Genomic DNA, 16,678 nt, shown 5'->3' on the forward strand with positions numbered 1-16,678 from the left:
ATCTCGTTGGTTCGCTCACCCAAAACTCAAAGAAGAGTTCCAGGGTGCCTCACAGACGAACCCCAAACATAAATAGGTTGTTTGTAGTCGATACTAGGCGCAGATAGCGTCTTAGCAGTAACGCTACGGTAACGAATGTTAAATATTAAAAGTTGCAATGTAACACCGTCAGTAACATTCCTCGCTCTGGGAGCCATAGTATTCCCTCCAGACCTGACTTGGGAACTGAGAAATCTTAGCTGATATGTGATGTAAGAGATGGAGTGAGGCGCAAGTATATTTTCTTTTATTAATATTTCTTTTACATAATTCAGATTTAATTGATGATTATTACAGCGGTTCTCTCGAAAGTCAACTCTCATACACTATGTTCAGACTGATTTTCGTGATTATTTTTCTTCATTAACAGTAGTATTAAGAGAGACAGATAAGGCACTACGTGCTCCTTCGGCTGGCGCCAACAACGCAAGTCGAGCGGAGTGTTTCGAGCTGTCCAGTCGCGTTTCGTGCAGTGGAGTGAGCGCGTAGGTGTAAAGCGGCTGCATTCTACGGGTGCAGGCGGCAGGCGCCAAGCAAGCCGCCTATGTAAGTGTCTTACAGAATCGCGTCTATGGGAGCTCCGAGTAATGCAGAGTGGAGAGTAATTCTGATAAGTGATTGTACTTCATGCAAAGTATTTTATGGACAAGGATCATCATTGTTAAGAACTTGAATTGTGTTACACGTGACACTGTATGCGTTACTATATCACATCGTTCGTTAGCAGTTTTATAGCTTTCACTGCTGCGTACGCCGTTTATAATATTAAAAGCCACTGGCATCCTTATCAAAAACTTAAAAAAAAAAACCTTGACTGTTCATTTAGTAGTGTTGAGAGAAGTAGCCAACTCACTAAACAGTTTCTTACAGCATTACGTCAAAAAACGTGAACCTACGATTTGACTGCTGTTTATGTTCAGAGACATGTACAGACGACACCATGTGGGTGGACAATCATTGAAACTTTGTCTTCTGCTTTGATGGTACAGAGGGCAACTAGGCCCCTCGCCCATTTTGCATTCACAGTACAAATGTGGACAGCGCTAATATACACGGACGAAGTTGCACTGAACATTGACTTCTGTTTCCATTCGATTGTGAAATTTAATTATTTTCAGACACCGTGTGCTGTCGTATTGTTTTATCGCCGCACAACTCTTACCTCTTTCTAATGCTACAAACATTCACTTGCCTTCTGTCCGCTTAGAGTGGTCTGCGGCAACGCTCTTAACTTGATAGTATCTGCCCCAGATTCTGTGCTCTCACTAAAAATGGCTCCAGTACAGAGCACTGCCGTGTCCATAGGCATTTCGATTACCTGGAGGCCGTCAGAAAGGCTAATGGTCCCTTCATAATCCCAGGGCGTGACTGCCTAACTAACGAGATGTGTCTTTAGAGCCCCACCCTGTTACATATTGCATACTCCAAATGCAAAACTAGGAGAGTTGCCTTTCGTCACCAGTTTTAATGCAGAGTATTAAACTTCACCTGGCAGAAGACAATCCATCGCGCATCTGCTGACAGAAACGCCAATTCTAGGCTTTCTGAACAGAGTGGTGTGCACCGAAGCAAAATTTGTTGTAATCAAGCAAGGTCGTGCAAGGTCGTACAGAGCAGAAGGCAGGAGACTACAGATGCGCTATCCCCCCCCCCCCCCCCCTCCTTTCCCCAATTCCCCACCTGCACCAGACTAGAACTTTTTTTCGTAAACCGAACTCGCTTTCTGCATTCTGCCTTACGAAAGACAGAAGAACGCTACTAGACCCGTCCTCCCCCGGCCGCAATTCAGAATCTAGGTACGTTCTTCACATGAATATTCCCATGGTAGAGCTTAAAGAACGTATGGATATAATTTCAACTACAAATTGCGTGTACTGCTAGATGCAACGGTTCTGGTCTGACCTGACCGATTATTTTCCTACAAGAAAATTTCTTTCACGTCTGAATTGTGGAACCAGCTTAAACGTGTACACCAGAATCCCCAAATGCAATATGTAATAGCAACGTTTCTTTTCAAAATCTTAATAGTCATCGTATCCAAAACGCTTATACGGAAGTGGTGATACAGATTACGGTAAAGAAGTGCCTTCCATCGCTGTCGATAGCCCCACATGGTAAAATTACCTGAATAGAAGGTAAAAGCCGAAGATGAGGAAAAGAAACGTATAATTGTATCAAAAACGTTCGAAGGGGGAAAAGAAATGGCGATAGAAACATTCAGGATGGAATGGAGAGGTAATCTTTAAATAATGTGCCAGACGTGTAGTAAACGTTAAATAACATATACCTGAAAATAAAAGTTACTCATCATTTCCTTGAAAGCCAAAAATATGCGTTATTTATGACATAAAAATGGTATAACATTACATTGTTTTTGTAGACATGTATACCTCTCATGTAATAATAACGTGATATCAGTGTCAAAGCTACGCATTACACACCTACATTTAAGAATATTAAAATGACTCCAAGATCAAAGATATGTATTATATATGTACACATATCTCTGTACTTAATGCGTCAAATATCGTGATCTCTACTAAGCAATCATTAGTCTGTCTGTCTGTCTCTACACACACACACACAAATGTGGCCCCCCATACAAAAGCAATAATTTCTTCCTTGTCTCAAACCTATTTTTGTGTTTCATTCATCAGAATACTGTAATCCTCAGACAGAACGTGATTCCATATCTCACAACACTTTGAAATACACCTCAACTTCTTTTGCCTTGTTCCGAAAAAAAGTATAAATATTCCAATCTATCAAGCTTCTTAGTGACAGACATGCATAGTGCAGTGCACTCATGCTGCTGCGAGTCAGAGTAAGCCCAGTCCAGAGGAAAATTTCTCCACACGTCTCAGCTATTCTGATAAGACCAGCCCTGCCGGCTGACAGGTAGACTCTCGCTAACATGGTGAAGAAACAGACTATAGCGGTAGTAAGGAGGAAACCTCAAAAACAAAAATACACTACATGTAAAATTCATTGTAAAACAAGTTACGTTTTCACACAACGTCTTTCATGGACTTACATGATTTACATTTTTATAATGTTCACAACATATTTTTAGATATTTACCATTTTTACAAAGAAAAAACAATCAGATATTCACAATTCATTCAATTGACGTTTTCAAGTTGTCACGTTACTTACATCTTCTACCAAAAAAAATCAAGTATTTACATTATTTCCGGTCATCATCATTTTTGATGTGGTAATGTCATCAGGCCAATATCTTTACTTTATCGAGGGTTATATATCGTTTGTCATCCTGAGCTGATTAATAGTCGAAACAACATGCTGCTTCGAGTGAATGACAAACTGCTCAATGGTTTCCATTGGGAAATCCAAGACATACTGCTCATAAACGCCAATGGGGAGCATTTTTGCAAACGATTATTTTACTCCTTTTGATATGTGTGTTATGTGTTAGGACTCAGTGTCACGAGGATACATTTTTGTGAGCAGGCCCATAAATTCTGAAATATGCTCACGATTCAGTTTGTCTTTCATCAATCCAATTTTTTTTTTTTTATTCAATGATGGAATAATGTACTCCGTGGGAATCCCGAAGCACCGAACTTCGCATGCACATCACTCCTGATATCGTCATAGATATTTGGAGTCTTTACGTGATGCGATCTTCCAGTTTTAAAATCGAAGAGAAGCCTTTTCTAAAAATCTAAAATCGCCATTCCTACTATAAGGAGGATATCAAAGGCAACACTGAGTCTGCTAAATTCAAAGGTGACTAGGTTTTCATTAACAATGACGCTCCTTTGGAAATTGGTTCTGTAATTAATGCAGGCTCCCCAAATATGCCCCACCCCATAATGTTGCTAGTCTATCGTTTTGCATCTTTCGCATATTTTACATGGTTTTGCCGAATACAGCATTATTCATGAGTTTGAAAAAATTTCTCTCGAACTTATTCTGTACATTCAAGTGATTTTGTTCATTAATTTATATATAGGATTTCAACCAGGGAACTTGAATAAATGTTAAGATCGCTGAATCTTTCTTAACTAATTTATTTTTCAAGCATTGGGTTACAGTTCTGTAACAAATGACAACTTTTCTTATCATTCAGGGATGTAAACAATTTCTTTAACTTTTATTATCAGATGTCGCCGCCGTTTTTTCCGCTCATAGGGGAATGTGAAAGTTGATTACTTTCAGGATACTGAAGATCTACTCGTAGTATGTATCCTGCGTTCCAATAATCTGGTACATTTCTCACATCAAAATTTTATACGCTCTCTGAAGAAAGCCATTCAAAATAAGATACGTGAAGACTTTGCAACATCGCCCAGCTATATAAACCATTCACATCGAGGTATATGATGTAAGACACTAACTTGTTATTGGCAACTGCATATCTGCAAGAACAATGAGCAAATCAGCCTCTGATGCCTCGTTCAACTAACTGGAATATTGGTTATTGTCTGCAACTCCTATTTGGAAATTTTTGGCAGAGGGTCCCATGGCAAACAAGGTGAGGCAATATAGCACATTGGATCCAGTTAATATTTCTTAAGGCAAAGATCACGAATGTTTCCGATGACGTCAGTACAGAGAAGCACATCAACTTTTAAATACAAATCGGAGTATCTGCAAGTGTCTTATACCTGAATGCCTTCTATACTCTGCACACTCTTTAGTGCTCAGCCTATGTTATTCTTTCGTCTGTTAAAAGAATGTTAGACTTATCGATTGACGACAGGCGATCTTTCAGTAGAATCGATTCGTTGCTCAGATACCTGTACAGGAAAATTCTTTTCTGGTTAAGAAGACTGAACTCACGATTATTAGGAATATATGTCTAAATTATATCGATTTCATCTGGTTTTTTAAGTATGACGGACAAATATTGGAGGGAATGTGCTAGAAAATTTCGAGAATCAGTAAATCTGAAATATATGTCACATCTCCTCTCTTGATGTACTCTTTGTTGATGATTTACATCTTTGCATGTTTGACAGCAGAACAGAAACGTGACATGGATTTAGTTTAACTTCTCCTTTATTCTGATCTAGCATCGTTTTCTCGCAAATGTTTCTGATCAACAAATGCCGATTGTAACTGCTCATATTGTGGAATACTATGGGCACTATAAAGTGAGGCCTATAGCTCACATTGCAACCAGGATGCGCTGCACTTCAGTACGCACCTGTGAAACGACAGTGATCTCGTTGCTCCACATGAAATTCTTCAAACGGTTTCTCACAAATATGATGGACTTTTGCAGAGCGAAAAGTCAGTTCCTCTTCATTGCTTAATGTCATCATTTTATTATGTAATAAATAGGTATTCACTGACTCAGCGATCGCATGGAACTGTTGAGTAGACGATTCCACGTAATCGGCGCCTCCACATAATTTAAACTGGGAATATTCCTGGATATAGCTGCAGTGCTTTCAGCAGACGATACTCAATGAGCTATGCAAATCTACCTGGTTGGAATACGAACCAGAGTCAGTAATACGACTGCCACCAGCAATTGGTTTCAAGATTCATTCCGTATCTGCATCAATCACGATAGGCAGTTTCAGATAACTAGTAAATTTTGTAAATTTCATAAATTAGTTTTTGCCAGTAGGCATGACGGCGATTACTGGTTTAAAATGAGGGAAAACTGAACATGCGTCTATTCTTTCCCGTGGATGAAAATAACGCAGTCAGTGTTCGTATACTACAATGGAATGCTGATAATTGGTAAAGCTACATTGTGCAAGCCTCGACAAGTTTTTGTGTAACAGAAATTACGTGGGTTTATATTATTAGCAACCTGCAACATAATATATTTAAATGTCTTTTTCAGCTGTATTTTGTAACAAGCAGTGGTACAACTCTGAATTCTTTGTCTTTCTTCTCATCATCTGCAATCATTCATTGGGAACGTGAATACTGTAGACATTTATACACCTGTATATTTAGACTCACATTGCACATTCTTATTTACAGGATACAATCTTGCTAGAAATGACTACTTAAAATATGCCTTATTCTTTGATTTCGTGTTTATCATTGCATGTTTATCTGCTTTTACTTAGGAAACTTAGTGCGTACTCCTGCAAACATCACTTATTTTCCTTAACATTAACTCACAATTGAAATATTTCCTTCAGTGCCCATCCAGAGTCACGGGCCTGCAAAGTATCCTATTTTTTTAAGACCAGTCACTGATGTCAGCAGACAGCAATTGAGGAGCATTCTTTATACTGAGGTAGATATGTTTTCCCTCAGTCTTAATTGGTTGGTTGATATATTGAACTTGACTTTCGAAAATCGCAAAACTGGCTTCCAAGAAATGACTGTGCCCCTTAAATCCAAGCCTTTTACCTATTACACCAGTACGTATTCGTCCTTTACATGGAGACTCAGCATCAAGCCATTCGAATTCTTCATATAAGCTAATACGTTTTACTGTTTTTCATCCATTGTATTATTATTATTATTATTATTATTATTACGTTTGTCAATAGACATTCAACATACTGAGGTGATGGTCTTCTTGCTGCTGCTATTTCTTCTCCTTCTTCTTGCAGATTTCAAATCTGCTGTAATGACATCGTACAGTCTTTGCTGCTCGATCAGCAGAGCGGCAGATTCTGTAACATTAAATGAGAAAAACATGCATTCATATGTAAGAAACGTGTATAAAACAAAATGACAGACTACATAAGAAGGAAAAGAACAATTTTATTCTTGAAGTTCTTACTCCCAATTGCTTTTCGAGCAGAAACTCCGAAGTTCTTTCTTGGAGATACCTTTTTCCCCAGCTGCACGCACAAATTTCTAGGAGTACAAAGTAAAAGATGCTCACAGCTCTGAAGATAAAACACCATTCACTTTTTCGAGATGAAGCTCTCCTTTTTGTAGCCTCAGTCTGTCCCCTACCCGAATACTTCCGAATACTTCTTGCTCCTGCTCAGTCAGCATTCTTCTTGTCTCGTGTCCTAAATCAGAGCTTGGGCACAGGAGAAACTATAGTATTAAATAAGACAATGCAGGTGGATATCAAAGGTGTTATAAAAAAATTAAGGCAGAAAGACCGGTTTCAAGAAGAAAAAAGAATACTTACTTTTTTCTCGAATTTCCGGTTTTCCCTCGACTTGCAACTGATCTCACGATGTTAATTCTTCTAGAGATTCTTACAGCTCTGAACCGTGCAGTTCTGTGCTTCTGCTGAGTGAGCACAGATTCTGCACTTGAGAATATGCTGAATCAGAGGTTGTGCAATCACATACCCGAAACACCAGTTTCCTATAAACACTAGTCACGTCTCTTCCTCGCAAGATGCAAGGTGAGACTTGTTTCGGACGAGACGCCGGTGAGCTGAGACTTGTTCCCACAGGTTTTTTATAGCTTACGCCACACAGCGTCTCCCATATGCAAGCCTCTAGGAGCGAAGGAGGCATTCTGCGTAAAAAAAGAAAAAAAGTGATGGAGAGAATTTGCATTAATGTGCACATAACTATTCCATGCAGCAGACTGTGTCTTATGAGCAATAGTTAGGCTCACCGACTTCCTTGCGTCCTTGCGAGAGATAAGTTACTTGAAGACATTGGCGTCCACTGTACACGACTCAGAGATGAGGCATGAAGCCATCGTAAAAATTTTAGGCATTAATCAAAGGTCTTCTTCAATAGGTGTTATTGTCTATCGCTTTTAATTGATTCACGTTGTAGCAACGTAAGGCGAAAATGCGCACGCTAAGTTGAGAATTTCTGGAAATTCCTGCTCTACAATATTTGCAGTGCATGAAAAACAGAGCTTCCGCTAAAGGTCACTCCTGCAGAAGGTTCATAGCTGTAAAAGTCACGAGAAGGCCATTTCGGGGCAGCTGCATTAACTGCAAAGTCAGATTTTGAAAGGAGTCTTATTTTTATCTAGAATCTGGTCTCCATCGATCTGAGTAGACTTAACGTAATTTCAATAAGCCCATTACAATGGAACGGCGACTTTGATTATTTTCAAGACACATCTCTTTTTCGACTTCCGTTCGGTCTACGAGTTCCAGGCCTCCATATGTGTGTGTGAAAGCAAGATTCTGAGAATAAAACTCCTTTACTCTCTCTGCAAAGCTTACTTTAATCAGGGAATAATGATATAATATGAATGAAAGTCTGTAATGAGCGAACAAGATTATAATATATTACAGTTTTTCCACTGTGTAAATGCGGCAGATTGCACTAATAAACCTTTAGTTATCCATGACGGATCAACAGAGACTGATAAACCTTGGTGCACTTTAGATCCGACATTACACAGGGAACTATCCCCTACTGGATTTCCGGGTGGGAGCGCATGAGAGAATACGCGCTCCACCTGGTGTACGATCCTATGGCGAGCACGTAACAATTCCATCACAGATCGTATTCTTCATGTACGATGTGTTTCAGAAAAGTAGGTAGGTCCTCCTAAATTTCCTAAAATGGTACTTATTTCTTTAAGTCTATGAATTCAGTGGCATGACGGTTGTATTTCCCTGAGATTTTAGAAAAGAAGTATGTTTTAGTGCACAATTTTGTTAGAAGGCCTGTACTATCATCCTCGGGTCACCACGAAAAGAGAGAGATTGTAGAGCATATACATGCAGTCAGCTCCATGCAATAGGACAGAAATTCATTATGAAACACTCTCCCAACCAATCTCAGTATTGTGCAATCTACAAAGGGGACTGACATCCAGTCAAGTCATTGGCAGAGAATAACACAGCAGGTCTCCCTTGCAAGAATTGAATGTATCATCACAAACCATGTAGGGTGGTGGATTTTATATTAAAAATGTTAGTAACTTGAAATGAATAACACCTTTCTGGCTGGAACACAATTGTGCATAAACAACGCATTTCTTTGACCTTGGAGTCATTTTTTAATATTGCACCAGAGGTTTGCAGATATATAGAATTATACGTAAACATCAAGGAAGCAGTGGATGTCTTTAACGTTGGCATTATTTTAATGTTATGCTGATTAAATACATGTGCGAGTATGTATGTGTACAAAATTTTTGCGTAATAATTCATCTCTTTGACCTTGGAGTCATTTTAATACTACGCCAGATACTGTTTCTATCTCATAAATAACGCAGATCTTTGACTCTATAGGAAGTGATGAATACCTTTGACCTTCAATTGGAGGTTACGTAATTTTTACAACATTTCTAGCGCATCATCTAAATACTAAATCTGACTGCTTGGAAAGAGGAGAGGGTGGATGTATAAAGCTATATTGCATTTTTATTCCCCAATAAAATTTGCTGGAGATAGGGGGATGGGACTGAGCGAAATTTTAGTTGTTCTGTCATCTTGAATTTTGTTTTTGAATGGCCCTTTCATTCTTTGCAGTGCACTATGATTAGTTGGAGATAAGGAGTGCTGCGCTGTAATTGTATGGAAACAGGGGATGGGAGAAGCACATGGTTTTCAGTTTTCCAATAACACAATTGATTCAGGTCTTCCACTTGGGGATGATTTAGAATTTTCTTTTGGAAAGCTAGTGATCAGAAACTATGCTGACTCCTCTAATGACTTTGAAATTTTTATGTTTATTTATAAAACTTCCGTTTGATTGTCACGTGATAAAGTCGAAATTCACCTAGATATACTTTTCTGGTGACATCAATGTTTTATGTTTTGTAGGTAGCTTTTTAAAGGCTGTGGATTTTAGGATCATGTTGTATGCTTGGTGTAGTGTTACCAACCTGATTGCATTTTGGTTAGTTCTGTTACATGCTGGGTACTTTCCATCAATTTTTTTTTTTTAATTTCTTCTCCTACCTGGATACTGTAGTCCTCTCCAAGTAGGAAATGGTGTGTTTCTGGAATATTTTTCACAAAGTCATGTAGATGTTCCCAGAAGTATTTTACCTTTTCTATAGTCTATAGTCTTCATTTACGCTGGCATGTGCAGTCACAATTGTTGGTATTATTGTTATTTTCATAAATCTCATCCCCTATCTATGTGACCAGCGCACACCATTTTAAGTCTCGGTTTATTGCTTTACACCAAAAAAGTGTGCGTTAGGAAGCAGAGTACAGAGTGAAGATGAATAACGGACGAAAACTGTAGTGGTGGCAGTGGACGAATTGCATCTGTTCTTCACGATATGTTTCGACTACTTTTTAGATATAGGTTAGGAAACTTCTGGGCACCCAATGTATGTGCTGAGCGAGGCGACTGCAACTGGCTGGAAGATCAGACCACCTGTGGTCGGTCACAAACAGGAGACCCCATTAGGGCTTGATGTGTTTGCCTTCTCGTTAACGACGCGAGCGCGATCGTGGTAGCAGCACGAGGCGGCACGTAGGGCAGCGGCTGGGCGGCAGAGGCGGGCGGTGGGAGCCGGACTGAATTGGCGTTCGCCAAATTGGATAATGCGCTGCCGTCAGTGTGGCTGCGGTCGCCGCTGGGGACCCGCAAGTGGCGTCCCGTCCCGGCTGGTCGCGTCCTGCCACAAGTGGAGCGGCCGAGCGCGCCGTGTGCAGCCTGCGGCGAGTCCAGGTCAGTGCGGCCGGCGGCGACGCGCCACGCGCCTCTCTCTCCTCCCCTGTCCTCCCCTTTCTCCTCCTCCCCTACCTGTAACACCACACTTTGTTCTTCGCGAGTCTGGTGACGGGCGGCAACGAGCAGCGGAAGCACATCCGGTGCTACGTCATGCGGATTTCAGGCTTCGTTCGCGCTGAATGGGTCGTGCATCGCTGGATATTGGCGGAAAGGCGATATCTGCGCAGTGCATCGTTCATTGAGATGAGTGCTACAAGTGTTTCTCCAAGTTAGTGAAACTGCTGTTGAGGAGCAACAAGCAGAGGAGAACGACTATAGTGCCGGAAAAAGCAATCACGATAAAGTAAACCTTAATGGGTTCAGTTGAAGATTTTTACGATGATGGTAATGATGTAGCATTGTAGGCTGCGTGACTATGTATGTGATGGTAAATGTTTGCTGGAAGACCTCAAGCAAATCTGCGTAACGGTTAGTCAGCTCGTTCTTTTGCTGCCTGCATTCTACTGCACCGATAATATACTTCATATAAGGACAACATTGAACGTAAGGTCGAGTTTGGAATTAAAGCTGTCTAATAAAAAATATTTCTTTCTCTTTGTATTACAGACATAACATTATTCCTGTGGTTTGTCTTCAGTTCGTATAGTCAGGCAATGGAATATTATATTTCTTACGTTTACGAATCTGTTGATGGTTCAATGGAACCGTATCCACTGGAAAGATATGCAACTTAAAGAGGCAATAAAGTTTGTCGAACAACCACGGAATGCGGATTTTTGAAACAAAAAGACAATGCATCATTTTCTGCAAAATGCAGTTTTGATTTCAGTTCCTTCACTTTTGTGTCCTTCTCTCACTGCTGCAAGTCATTTCGAAACCAAATTCCGGATAAAATTAGTGACGTGTCATGGTTGTTCGAGCGTCTAAGTCATCACGCCGTGACTTATTTAAAAATGGTAAGTAAAGAGACAGCGTACGATTACATCTTTCTGATCATCTCTTGGCTTTTGTGTGGATTTGGACGAACTACTAGTATCAAATCAGTTATTGTTACATATACTATCTAACAGTTTTTTTAAACAAAACCCTTGCCACTCCACTGAACTACGGCAGCAAAAATTGCAAAATTCGTTTCTGCTATTGTGAAATGAGAGCTGTCACTTCAGTGTAAGTTAACAGGGTGAAGAGACATACAGTTTTCTTCTTCTCCTCATTAGAGTCTTACGTTAAGATGAAACGAACTGCTCGTCTTTAGATTTGACAGTTTGTGTATAGATTCATACAAGAGAGATGGAGTTATTCTCGCTAGTTTAACTCAGTTTAACTGTTGGTAAATATTGCCCTGAATACAAGCCTGGAAAGGGCTGTATCCTGGTGGTTCATGGCATTTCATTTTACAGCTTGCTGACGTATTATGTATGTACTTCCAGTTAACCATGCTTGAAGCTCCGGATATCGAGAAAGGCAGTTCATTACTTCACAAGGTTTCGCGAACTGTCCAGGATAAATACGACGCTATACGTTTTTGCCAAGCAAGAACTCGTCTGCGATGTCAACCTCCTCTGCTCGGATTCTCTTTAGGATCTTCTGATGTTCGTAGTTACCTAAACGTGGACACCATAAGTTCTAGAAGTTGATGCTAGTAGAAAGGTGGAAACGTCGATTGTATAAGAAGAAACTGAAGAGGAACCTGACGCGGCATAACAGTCTACAAGATCAATGACAACAGCCACAAAACCCTGCAAGTTTTACTTAAATAAATTTTACATGTGGAAGATACTTCATGCTGTTATTAGAGAACAATGCGGGGAAATATTTGTGTGTCCCACCAAGGGCCGTGAGCGCCGAATCTTGTCTTAATGGCCGTAGTGCGAAGTGTGCGACAGTCGAATTGTATGGCTTACTTTTTATGTCTCTAGGTTTTCTAACAGCCTTCTGCGGGGAGAATATCTGTCATCGAACTATTTCCTTTATGTTGTACAGCAACTTACCGATACTCCCGTATTACCTAAACCGTGCGATTTCAATCAGACACATAGTTTTCCGTAACTAAAATGTTCCAAGCGAAACTTTGTTCTGTTTGTCGTCCCGTGTGGTAAGACATCCACTTTCTAGGAACTCTAGAAGCTCTGACCATAAGAAATACCATTATCTTTCACGTGCGTAAATATTGATCTATGGTGTACATTCAGGTAATGGTAATGGGAAATACTATTTGGTGAAACAGGATATTATGATAGCTAGTATATGTGTCTTTTGGGATGTAGCCTCTGTCTGTGATAAACACAGCACAAATATTACTGACATGCTTACTGAACCACAAACGCTAATTTTCACTTATGCTGTCCATAGGATGCCCTATTCGCAATAGTTGTGCTGTCCTAAAATAATTGTGTCCTAACATATGGAACGAGCATGTGAATACTATAGTGGGGAAGGCGAATGATCGACTTCGGTTTGTTGGGAGAGTTCCAGGGAAGCGTCGTTCATCTGTAAAGGAGACTGCACATAGAATACTGTTGCGACCCATTTTTGAGTACTTCTAGAGTGTTTAGGATACCCATCAGGTTGAATTAAAGGGAGACATTGAAGCAGTTCAGTGGCAGGATGCTATATTTTACCCTCGCTCTGTTTGCGAGTGCAACAGGAAGGGAAATGAATAGTAATGGTACAATGTACCCTCTACCACGTAGCGTACGGTAGCTTGAGAAGTATGTATTTAGGTGTAGAACATATGGATCTCACAATTTGAAACTGCTGCTGGAAATACACAACAAAATTCTACTATTTGTTCTGTTATTGATGTTTGGCGCCTGCTAAGTGAAGGATGATGCAAATGAAAAGTAATTATCTACTCTCAGTTTTTTTTAGTACAAAATATTTTGGTTTGTCAGGAAGTTCATCAATAGAAACATTAATTATGCAAATTCTACACTGTTTTAAGCGGTTTGGGTCTTACAGAGGATCTTTCGGCACAAACTGAGTATCTTCGTCACACATGACAACATGGTAACGAACAACAACGATAAAAAGATTATAGCCGAAGTAAATCCGTAAAAAACTAATTTGTGAATAGATGTATGTATAAGGAGAATGCGACGGGGATGGGGTGTGCAAGTAACGTAATTAATATTATTATGGGTCACAATAATTGTGCTACAACCAAAAAGGAATTTGTAACTGTATAGTCACCGGTAGTCAAAGACATTAGTACAGAAGAATAGGTTATACTAGATAGACGAGGAAAATCTAGAAGAGACAGCGTTGAATCCTTGTTCGCTAATACGTTACAATTTGTAAGCTATTATGATGGGAAAATCCTTTTTATCGAGGATATCTCAATTAATAAAAAATAATGTCCCAAACAATGGTACAAGCCTACGTAAGTATGAAGAATAACATTTTACTGCCAAGGAAAATAAATGTGGTAAGACAGCAGATCATTCACGAATGTAGAGCATATAGAAATACCAGAACAAAGTAAATACTAAAGAAAGTAGCTAAGTTTATGAAGTGAGGAGAAGTGGTTGAGAAAAGTACATAATTTTTGGATAGTACCTGCTAACTGTCGTAATACCTAGTATTCACTTTCATGTTCACAAATATTAAATTGATCATCAAGTAATGACGTAAAAATCGATTAAGGTAAATCCTTACGTGGTCAGTAAGCATCCTAATCACAGAAGTTAAATATGCTACTGACAACAAATCAAAAGTTCCTACAGTTGTTTTTCATGCGGCCCAATCAGATATTTAAACGTGCTAATGACAACAAATCACAGAAACCGTACAGTTGTTTTTCATGAGGCCTAATCAGATACTTACATTTGTTACTGATAGCAAATCATCAAATCATAAAAATCCTACAATTGCTTTTCATGAGACATTTGTCACCGCCCCTACATTTCGGATCACCGAACAAAACGGTATTGTACCTCCTTGGTAGTTTCACCACGAAAAAATTAACTAATCCTTTGCAGTGGCAAATAATATGCAGATAAAATATGTTCGTACCCCTGGAACTACGTCAAACGAGAAAATGAAAAGCGGAACTAAGGAAAATAGCAAATAAAATTCCTATGCAGCACAGTTATAAAGTATAATGCAGCCAATATATTCTGTATTATGTATATAAATAGCACAGCACGATTTCCCGCATACGAACAGTACAAAAAAAATCTCTTCGCGGCCGCCCATTAATTACGTGAACTCAAGATGTGTAGGGATGGGTCCAGCAAAACATCACCAAATCTCATTTAGCGAGGGAGCCGGGCGGAGTGAAAATCTCACGTCAGCTTTCTAATTCATGGGATATACATTATTGTAACGGACATTATTACGGCTCCCATCAATGTTAAGGCCTCTCGGAACCGAACTGAATGCTTTTCACGTATGCATGCCTGGAATTCCCCGATCTGCAATGGGTGCCACACAAGTTTCCTGGAGCTCTCTGCTGCGCCGATAAAAATCACTACGTGTCTGTTAGTGAGCCAGTCGTGGTATTCTGTACCGCATGTGAAGTCCATGTATTTGTGGTCGACATGAATTTGTATCAAAACGTTCACAAGCATATGTTCAGCGGCATGCCGACAAATATAAACAAACGTGCCAGCGAGAAGTCATCATTTGTGGAAGGAAGCTAATTTGAAGTTAGCCTGCAAGAATTCTGCTAGTGAGTATATAAATCAAGACATTGAAAAGCTACATAATCATACAGTTGAAAGGAAGGTACAAACAATGTTGTCTTTCATCTGCGAAGTAAGAAAATGTTCAGTAGCATTTAATGTACATAATATACAATAAATGAGCAATTTCTTTGAGAATTATCGAAACGGTTAATACTATTTTCAGGCTGTCTTTGTCTGTCTGTCCGACTGACTACTACTCAAGGTTGACATGGTTAACATAGTGCTTTTAGCCACTTATCCAGACTACGGAGCAAACCTCGTTTCAGGGGGAGGGGAAGTGGTGATCTCGCCACACCTCACCAAATCTCATGAAGCAGCCAGAGAAAGGCAATTTGGCAAGACTGTATGACAAGTATCTTCATTCAGTAATGTGTTGGTATGTTGCCCAGTTACTGACTATTAGGGTGAGAAAACCGACTTACACGTACTTGCCGGACTCTGTTACTTATCATGTAATGGCTAGGTATGTCTTTCTGCTTTCTGTCTATTATTTTCATTGGTTACATCGATGGATACTTGAAAAATCTCGTCCATTACCTCTAGGGAAACGACGTAACTGGAATCTTGCGCCTTTCACGACTGTTAGTGCTTGGTTGAATGACGCAGAACAAAAGCCGTGTTTCTACAAGTTATAGTTCATACACACAGCCGACTATTGGTTCACATCCGGCCTAAAACGTCATACGCTACGGCGACCCCTTTTGAGGACTGTTAATTACTGATCATCACCTGTTTCTCCAAAACCATCCCAGAGTGTTCTCGAACTCACCACATCGTTGGTTTTTTCATGGAATGCGCTGCTACTTAGAAGTCCAGTTTAAAAAACTCAAAGTTCATCATCATTCTGTATGTAAAAAAGCTACCAAACAACATACGTTAAGGACAACAGTTCACTTCAACGAATGAAGTGTTTAAATGCGCTTTTCCGCAAATAGGGAATTGAAATATCTCCATGCACGCTTCCACACTGCTCTCTCAAATACAGATATAGTTATGTCGTGAACAGTTCAGAGAAGTGTGATTCATGAAGTCGCTAAATGGAGATGTGACAGGTCGTTTTGAGCGTCTGCACTGAAGCCCAGTGTATGTTTTGTGAAAGCCAAGCAGTCACTGATAGTGTATTGAAGATATTGCAACCGGCGCTCTTTCTGAATGTAGTAAGTTAAATATCATCACATTGTTAAGTATTGTAGTTAATTCTGTCCTATGACAGGTAATTTATTAGTAACTAATTATTACCAATTATCACCCTTACTTCACTTCATGCCCTGGTGAGTTGTTGCGAATATTATCCATGGAACATCGAAAAACTACAAGTAACATCCATTTCCTAAGGCAGTACGACGCAACGCTCCCAAACATTGGAAAAAGTCACCTTTGAAGATTAAACAGTTTATGAGCGCTGTAAACTAGAAAACTTTCTAGGAGATTAATGTA

The 16,678-nt window shown here is 39.7% G+C and overlaps 1 protein-coding gene across 1 annotated transcript in view; it reads left to right on the forward strand.

Annotated features, from left to right (window-relative positions):
- The first annotated feature begins 10,461 nt into the window (after positions 1-10,461).
- The window catches only part of LOC126416434 (solute carrier organic anion transporter family member 74D), a 237,976-nt gene continuing 231,759 nt past the window's right edge, over positions 10,462-16,678 (forward strand). Inside the window, exon 1 of the mRNA XM_050084199.1 lies at positions 10,462-10,550. The gene's annotated coding sequence lies outside the window, so the exon portion shown is untranslated. The remainder of the gene's footprint in view (positions 10,551-16,678) is intronic.

This window comes from Schistocerca serialis, chromosome 1, assembly GCF_023864345.2.
Source record: "Schistocerca serialis cubense isolate TAMUIC-IGC-003099 chromosome 1, iqSchSeri2.2, whole genome shotgun sequence".
Lineage (NCBI taxonomy): Eukaryota > Metazoa > Arthropoda > Insecta > Orthoptera > Acrididae > Schistocerca > Schistocerca serialis.